Consider the following 8,225-nt stretch of genomic DNA (forward strand, 5'->3'; position numbering starts at 1 on the left):
CTTATTCTTTCTGTGTTCATTTACTGTACAATACAACAACAAGCACTTTCTTCCCTCTATTTGACCATGTTTATTTGATAGAAGCTCAAGATGAGTACAAATTTCATCCTCAACCTTCAAATGATCTTGCTTAAAAGCAACTTGTCTTCTTACTACTTTTAACGTAATAAATAATCTGTTTTTCTTCAACTTTGACAAGTTCCAACAGCCTGTGAAAAACAAAGCAAAGCAGAAGAAAGAATGGTAATTCTAGAAATATACAGGTTTTTATATAAGCTGATATGATGACCATATGTCTCAAACATGTACTCAGGTTTTAATGAGGAGGAGGGGGATAAAGATGTACAAAGAAAGCATTTGTATACTGGCAATGCTGTTCTGTAACAACCTTGAAAAATGTCAGCATCTGTTTCTTTAAGTGCTAAATTTGAAACAGATAAGATAAACAGCAATTATGGTTCATGACAAACTACAAACTACGAATGCTGATGTAGGCCTATATTTCAGATCTGGCACTTGAAGAATAAGAAGATGCCGGCATTTTGCTTACCGTTGTTATACAACAAAAGTTGACAGTCGGAAAAGATAGCCGATCTATTGAAGTCGGGCCCTGAATAGCAGTGTGCACACATCCAAGATGATTTAAGAAAAGTCCAAGAAGACTGTTAAAAAGGGCTAAACACGATGCCACGGATCATGGGAAAAGGAGGGGGGGGGGGAAATAAGGGAGAACAGTTAAAAGATAAGCATCAAAAAGAGTAGAATGTGCTCGCAGAAAAAAAATGAGACAATTTGACAAGGAAATAGTTAAGATGGATGAGGGTGAAGAAAATATTCAACAGTAATTCAAGAACTAATTTGTTGTTTTTTCTCATACATATAAATATATACACAGTGCAGTTCTTTTTTTTTTTTAGTAGAGGGTTTTACGGCGCTCGCAACTGCATAAAGTCATATGAGCGCCAAGGGTTGGGTGTCAACAGAGAAGTCTTTACAGGGAATCAGGCTTACTCTGCTCACCTCTCTAGCTTCCACAGCACAAAGTCTACTTCGACTATCAAGGCACCCCGGAAATAGCAGGTCACAAGAGTGAGACAAACATACAAAAGAAGTAGTGGAAATGACAATAGTAAGGATTAAGAAAGAAAAAGCAGCAGTTCCCTGTTGTAGATCAGGCACAGTGATGAGCGTGACATGATGAATCAGCCCATTTACAAGTCTACTGTGCATGAACGAGAAATGTCCCCCCTTTGGGAACGGCCTAAAGACACTACAGTCAGTGGCACTGCACCGGAGCTCACCAAAATAAAAATAAAAACCCCTCAAAAGGAGCATTTACTACAATTTAGACCACCATTATTGAACCAGGCAGTGAAGACACCATACAACAGCCAACACAAGACTTTTCAAAGAACAGTGAATTAATTCATTAGAACCATCTTGACAATGACAATTCTTCCCCTGTACTTTTTTTCATTCTTAAATACTTTTTCGCATTCTTTCATATTTTGTTGCCTCAAATCTCATGCATGTATTCATTCATGTTAACACCTCTGGGACTGTATTTATAATCTATTAATTTTCCTCCACCAATTATGCAGCTGGTTGAATATTAAGACCTCTTATCAATTCAAGGAAATACAATAATTATGTGACCAAACTGGAGCCATCAATGAATCTTATAAAAACCTAAACAACCGCATAGTGAACAGCGTAAAAAAGATTACACAATAGGAAAAATGTTTTGAATGCATGCAACAGTGTTACTTTTTCAAAGAACAAGAGAACACAAAAATAACTCATTAATTAATCATATAATGGATACCAAGTGTGACCAAGTGTTGTTTTGAACCTTTAACATACCAAGGAGAGATGGCTGATTAAACAAGTATATATGAGTAAACTAGTAGTTCAGTAAATTCTTTTCCACTCTCCGTACAACAACACCAGACATCTTCATAAATCATTAATCAACCGAAGTGCCTAATCAAACCCATCACCAAGGATTTCTTGAAGCTTAAAGTAACTCAGTAGGCCTAGTGATTTCATTTGAATACCCTCAAAACTTGAGCTTTCAGCTATGTTATAGTACTTCATTATTTCAACCTCATGTAGGTACAAATCATATTTTGGACATCACATATTTTCAAACATTAATTCAAAGCATGTTTTTCAAAATGACAAATCTGCCGTGACATAAAATGTACGAAATTTAAAAGTACTGCAAACAAGATTTAAAACACCTGAACTCCGGATATTTTCGTGCACCCTAGTTTCTAAAAGAATTTCAAATTGAATTTATAGTCCAAATCATGATCACTACACACCGAAATAAAGAAAAAAAAATGTGTCAAAAGGGCAGTTGTAACATAAGCAAATGCTGAGAACTGAATACAAGTTCATAAAACTGAAAAAATCAAGAGCTTTCCTTGTTTGGCACACATGTATTATTGACAAACAACAAATTTGGCACATCAAGACAATCCTACCAAACCACCAATTCAACAACAGTGTAAGCTCTTTGTTAATGAGAAAAACAAAACACAAACATGAGCAACGACCACTGTGTTCCAAGACTAATCACCACTACAACGAGAATATCATTGGAAATAGAAAACATTTTAGTCTCAATTAGAAACATGACAGTAAAATAATGTGAAGATCACCATTTTTTCAATGTATCAGATACGTTCACACAAAAGAAATTAATTGTTAAAATACCACATATATTATATATATATAACATATTTATATGTATGTATATATATATATATATGAGTCATTGCCAAAAGGTTAAGGGGGTCATGGAAGCCAAAAATAAATGTTGATCAATTTGAGTGAATCTTTGTCCACGCACCTACACCTAATCTGTGCATACAGTCACCAATGCCAGAGCGAATAGTCAAACGATTTCTGAGATATGACGGTGTCTGTTATTGAAATGATAATTGACTTGTACATAAAAATGATAACAAACATTCATGAAAAATATAAATCGCATGATAACATTTCAATTTTTTTGCCAGAGCCAGCTACGTTCATACTAGCTAAAAAAAAAATTTTTTAAATAGAGCCCTGCACAGTGCCAATCAGCAATGATGATGTAATATTAAGCAGTTGCTATTTTTTTTTTTTAAATTTTAGTAGAGGTTTTATGGCGCTCCCAACTACATAAGGTCATATGAGCGCCAAGGGGTGGATCTCAACAGAGAAGTCCTCACAAGGAATCAGACTTACTCTGCTCACCTCTCTAGGTTCAACAGCACAAAATCTGCTTCGACTATCAAGGCACCCTGGAAATAGCGGGTCATAAGAGTGTGACAAACATACAAAAGAAGTAGAGGAAAAAGGACGATAGTAAGGAATAGGAAAGAAAAAGCAGCACTTCCCTGTTCCAGTTCAGACACATTTATGAGCATGATATTAATGAATCAGCCCATTTACAATTTACAATTATACTGCGCACAAGAACTCGAGATATTAATGTCCCCCTTTTGAGAATCGCCTAAAGACACTTGAGTCAGCAGCACCGTCCCGGAGGTTTTTTTGTGGATAATCGATATTAACTTATGAGTATGACATTGATGAATCAGCCCATTTACAATTTACAATTATACTGCGCACAAGAACATGGTTAATGTCCCCCCTTTTGGGAATGTCCTAAAGAAACTTCAGTCAATGGATATTGCTATTCTTTAAATGTATATCTCTGTGTTTGATTATTTACTATGTATGTATGTTTACCATAATAACCCAAATTTCCGTGCGGGGACCAATAAAGTTTCTATCAATTTTCTATTTGCAAACACTCAGAAGCAGAAAAAGTGAATAAAATGGTGTTTTGTATTTCTAACCATATGCACAAAACAGGAAGCATCAATTTTAATTCCTTGACAAAATAAGATGTTTTTCTAATTTTCAACTGCAGAAGGGTCCAGATACCATTGCTACAAGGTCTAGATTATATATTTTTCAGAAATTTGAACATTTGGAAAAATTATACAAGGCAAAAGTTTGTTTCGTACATGACATCGATGACACACATAAAAAATAAGTCTTGTGGCACTTGTCTTAAAAACATCTGACACTCACAGGTAAAACAATCTCCAATTCTCCTTCTAACAAAATTGAAAGCAGACAGGGAAATAATGTAATGTAACCAAGCGTGATCTCTTCCAGTTACCAAAAACTGTTTCATAAAAACTACATGAGCACAGCATTCTTTTACACCACAAAATGACAACATTCTGTGATTTTTGCTGTCACTGTGCAATCCAGTACTTCTGAGCACACTTCAGCCTGGGAGAGAATTATCAAACTATTTTATGGGCAAATTTGCCTGCTTCTTCAATTGCAACTGAAAAAAAAACATGACCTTTTAAGAATTTGATTTTAGTTTCAGTAAGAGTTTTATGGAACTGGCAACACAATAAAGTCAAAAAAGTGCCAAAGATTAGAGGTGTTACAAGTGAGTGACAAACACACAAAAAGCATAAAAGAAGGAGGGGAGTTAAGGACAATAGACGCTTGACAGGAAAGAAGGAGCAGACTATAAATTAAAAGAGCATCCGGCAACCGCTCACATCTTTTTTTTAAGAATATAAAGTAAATGAAGACATAAAGAACATACAAGTCGATCAACTTTGAGGTCACTTAAATAAAATCAAGTTTACATTTTTGCAAAATTAAATTAATTAATGAAAATCTAATGCAAGCTGAATGTCTCTTAACGAAAGCGCAACATAAAAATTTGACTGACATGAATCAGTTTAGCGTTCATTTCAGTATGCATTGAATGACGCTCAATTTTTTTAAAAACCAAAAAAACCCTCATATTTAGGACAATATACAGCTCAAACACAAGTTTTTGGGTCTGCTTTTACGCATTTCTCCATACAGATGCAAAAAAGAATCTGCGAATCTTGAAAAGTGTCCTTTTGCCACAATTTGTATATTGCTGTGTAAAATTCTCTCCATGTTTTGGCAAATGCTCATACACTATATAATCACTGTAGTCATATTATGCAAGAAGTATGCAAAACAAACTGAATGGTAACAGCACACAAATGACCAAAGTCTCAACATTAACGCAATAACAGAAAGAACGGTAACATCACATAAACCACTAATTAATCTCAACATTGATATTTCATTAAGACAAATAAAAATAATTTTGCCGTAAAATTTGCTGAATGCAAGTCCATAATATAGAACAACATACCTTAATTCAGATTTTTGTTCCGTCAGAACATTTTTCCATCCATTGATTACTGTGCATACTCTAAGTCCTTTTGTAATATTCTGAAAATGTTCATCTTGGATGAATAGCATTAACTGCTTACAGTTTGAAGACAAAATAGCCACAGCACTGAGACTGAGAACAGACTTATGAAAAATAGTCATGTTGTTGAGCAGTCACTAGAGTTCAAAGAATTTTCCAGCAAAAATCTTTTTTTTATTAACACAAACAGATAATATCAATTTGTAAAGTAATTATTGTTATATACAGAGGTGCACAAATACAACGTTGTAGTGACTCTTTGAACACTCAATTAACTCACAACACACCAGCTGACATGACCATGACTTAGCACGGACCTGCGAAGTGCTCAGATGGAAACACCGCCTGACCCGACTGTCCTACACAGCAGTCGAGTAGAAAATTCTGATGAGTAAAGACCTACCTACATTGGTGACCCCGACAAGTTGAAACGCATTTTTAACTTTGTGTGTTCTGTCTTGGATTATATGTTGAATCATATTTGAGCGGACTTGCGTTTTCATCACAGCCCTTACCACAATCCTTTCAAAATGTGTGACAAGGATCGTCAAGTAAGTACAGTTTCGATTAAACTACCAACATTTTGAACAGCCGGGCAGGAAGCTTGGTTCGCCCAAACTGAAGCGCAATTCGCTGTGCGGAATATCACCCAAGACGAAACTAAATACTACCATGTTGTTGCCACCCTCGACAACAGCACAGCTACTCGGGGACTTTCGATATTAACCAACCCACCAGAACAACGGTACAGCACATATGATCGGGAATTATTAAGACTCTATCTTGATGTCTGTCACTTCCAATTTTTGCTTGAGGGGAAGTGCTTCACAGCACTCACCGATCAAAAGCCTCTGGTGGACGCTAGGTCCAAGTAATCCCCACCTTGGTCAGCTCGCCAGCAACGTCACCTGACATTCATCTCAGAATTCACCACGAACATACGGCACATTTCAGGGAGGGAGAAAGTTGTTGCGGACTGTTTGTCCTGAGCCATTTTCCAGACTACATTGGGACTGGACTACAAAGCAATGGCTGAAGCCCAATGCACTGACACCTCTTCTCCAGACGACAGCGCCTCTTCCCCAGGATTGCGCGCAGTTTCAATGGCTATCGAATCTGGAGGATCAGAACTGCTGTGTGACATTTCGACCGGACATCCTAGACCAATTGTACCTCCAGCATTTCGTCGACAGGTCTTCAATTTGTTTCATAGCCTCTCCCACCCAGGAAGGAAGGCTACAGTCCGCCTGATATATCAGAGATTTGTTAAGCATGGGCTAAGGAAGGAAGTCAGCAAGTGGGCCAAGGAATGTACGGACTGCCAAGCTTCAAAAGTGCAAAAGCATACCAAGGCACCCATCGAGAAGATTTCAGTGCCTGAAAAGAGGTTCAGTCACGTTCATGTCGATCTTGTAGGTCCTTTACCCCCATCGCAGGGCTTCACTCACCTCTTCACAATCATCCACAGAACGACACGATGGCCAGAGGCTATCCCACTCAAGGACACCTAAACAACAAAATGTGGCTGTGCGCCGATCAACCACTGGATCGCCCGTTTTGGCATCCCCATCGACATCACATCCGATAGAGACTCTCAGTTTACTTCTGCCTTGTGGAGAGAGATGGCCAAGCGCCTTGGTACCAATCTTCATCATACTACAGCCTATCACCCTCAATCCTATGGACTGATTGAGCGATTCTACCGGTCCCTTAAGAGTGCTCTCAAAGCAAGACTCCAAAGCCCGAACTGGCTCGATGAACTGGGATGGGTACTGCTCGGTTTGAGAAGTGTCCCAAAAGAGGACCTGGAAACTTCTGTCGCCGAGCTAGTGTATGGAGAACCACTCACAGTACCAGGTGAATTTTTTACCAGCCTAGCCAAGCTATTAAATCCGCTCCTGTTACTCTACAGGAACCACAACAAGCAGACTGGAAGGTCTCACGTTCAATACGTATCCTGAGACCACCTCCCCGGTTCTAGAACCTCCTGTAGTCTTCAAATATTAGAGCCCAAAACCTTAAAAAAAAAGATCTGAGACAATTATTTCATATCAAGATGATAATTAAAGATGCACAAATGCAAATTGGATCAAAATTAGACTGTAATCTCATACCCTATATCAGATGAGTATTCTCTTTAAATTGAAAAAAAAAAAAAAACGTGATGAAATTTTCAGTCCAAAGCAAGGCTGGAGGTCACTCATTCTGATAAATTATGTGCCCAACATACTACAGGGCCCATCTGTTTCTGGAAGGGTATAAAACACCAACTTAAAATATGTAAATAAGCTTAACAGAAAGAACATTTTTATATCCTTTCACTTCCACAATTTCCAACCATTAAAATAAAATCCCTTAAGCAAGATATTTAGCACATTTTCAGCAAAGAAACATTCCTCATTGATACGATGCCCGTGCAATGTAAACACACACCACCCAATGCTTCCTTCCTCTCTCTGGACACCGGCGTCAAATGAAACATATCCAAAGAAGCACAGATTAATCATTAATCAGACTACTTTTTTTACTGCTCTTGACAATAAGTTAATTAAACAAGTAGTCACCACCGTACACTCTCTGTCTCTACGGATGTTCATTCATCAGGATGTTAGCTTGAGTAAAGAGATGCACATCAACACAATATGGTCATTTAGAGCAGGGAAACAGCAAAACAGAAAAAAAAATTTGCAAGCATATAGGTTTAACACCCCTTGCAACACTGAAAGGTAATTTAAGAGGCAGGACCTCCAAATGTAACATCCATCTCCAACAAGACAGAGCAAGCTCAGAAACTTCATGTAAAGTGCATTTCCCAAGGACACAACATCAGACCCAGCTGAGCAAAACAGACAGACACATAGAAGAAGAAGAAAACAAACCTGGAAAAGAAAAATCCATCAGTGGCGCACACCAGCCACTCCCGTGACCAAAACCACCAGTGAAA

This window comes from Aplysia californica, unplaced genomic scaffold, assembly GCF_000002075.1.
Source record: "Aplysia californica isolate F4 #8 unplaced genomic scaffold, AplCal3.0 scaffold00241, whole genome shotgun sequence".
In the NCBI taxonomy this organism is placed as follows: domain Eukaryota; kingdom Metazoa; phylum Mollusca; class Gastropoda; order Aplysiida; family Aplysiidae; genus Aplysia; species Aplysia californica.